A 751-nucleotide genomic window follows, 5' to 3' on the forward strand; every position below is an offset into this window, starting at 1 on the left:
AACCTTCGTTCTTGGTTCATGTATGCTCTCTTCCACATAGGGCAAGCTAGAATTAACTATCTTACCCAGGACCGCCGAAGCAGCGTGGACCAGGGGAGAACTATACTTTGTCTTGTATGCCCTCTTCCACATAGGGCAAGCTAGAACTAACTATCTTACCCAGGACCGCCGAAGCAGCGTGGACCAGTGGAGGACTATACTTTGTTCATAACACCACAGTATTGAGTAATGTGCCCTCTTCCACATAGGGCAAGCTAGAATGAACTATCTTACCCAGGACCGCCGGAGCAGTGTGGACCAGTGGAGGACTACACAATCATGAGGTTTGATATCGACTTGTGTGTTTCAATAGGGTACCGATGGTATGTTTTGAACCGATTTGATTTAGCCATTCTGAAATCATCACTTGGTTGAAGCGCTGAACTAGGGAGGGGCATCGTTTACATATATATTGGTTTTCGCATGCTCTACTAGGTTAATGTCATAGGGTTGGCTATCGAGCATGCCCAAGTGATGACTTGATTGTGTGCTTGCTTGAATTCTTCACATTTCATACCATCGGTTAGTTGTCGAATCATTCCTCGATCATAACCTTCGTTCTTGGTTCATGTATGCTCTCTTCCACATAGGGCAAGCTAGAATTAACTATCTTACCCAGGACCGCCGAAGCAGCGTGGACCAGGGGAGAACTATACTTTGTCTTGTATGCCCTCTTCCACATAGGGCAAGCTAGAACTAACTATCTTACCCA

Source organism: Anopheles coustani (genome assembly GCF_943734705.1).
Source record: "Anopheles coustani chromosome X unlocalized genomic scaffold, idAnoCousDA_361_x.2 X_unloc_40, whole genome shotgun sequence".
Classification (NCBI taxonomy): domain Eukaryota; kingdom Metazoa; phylum Arthropoda; class Insecta; order Diptera; family Culicidae; genus Anopheles; species Anopheles coustani.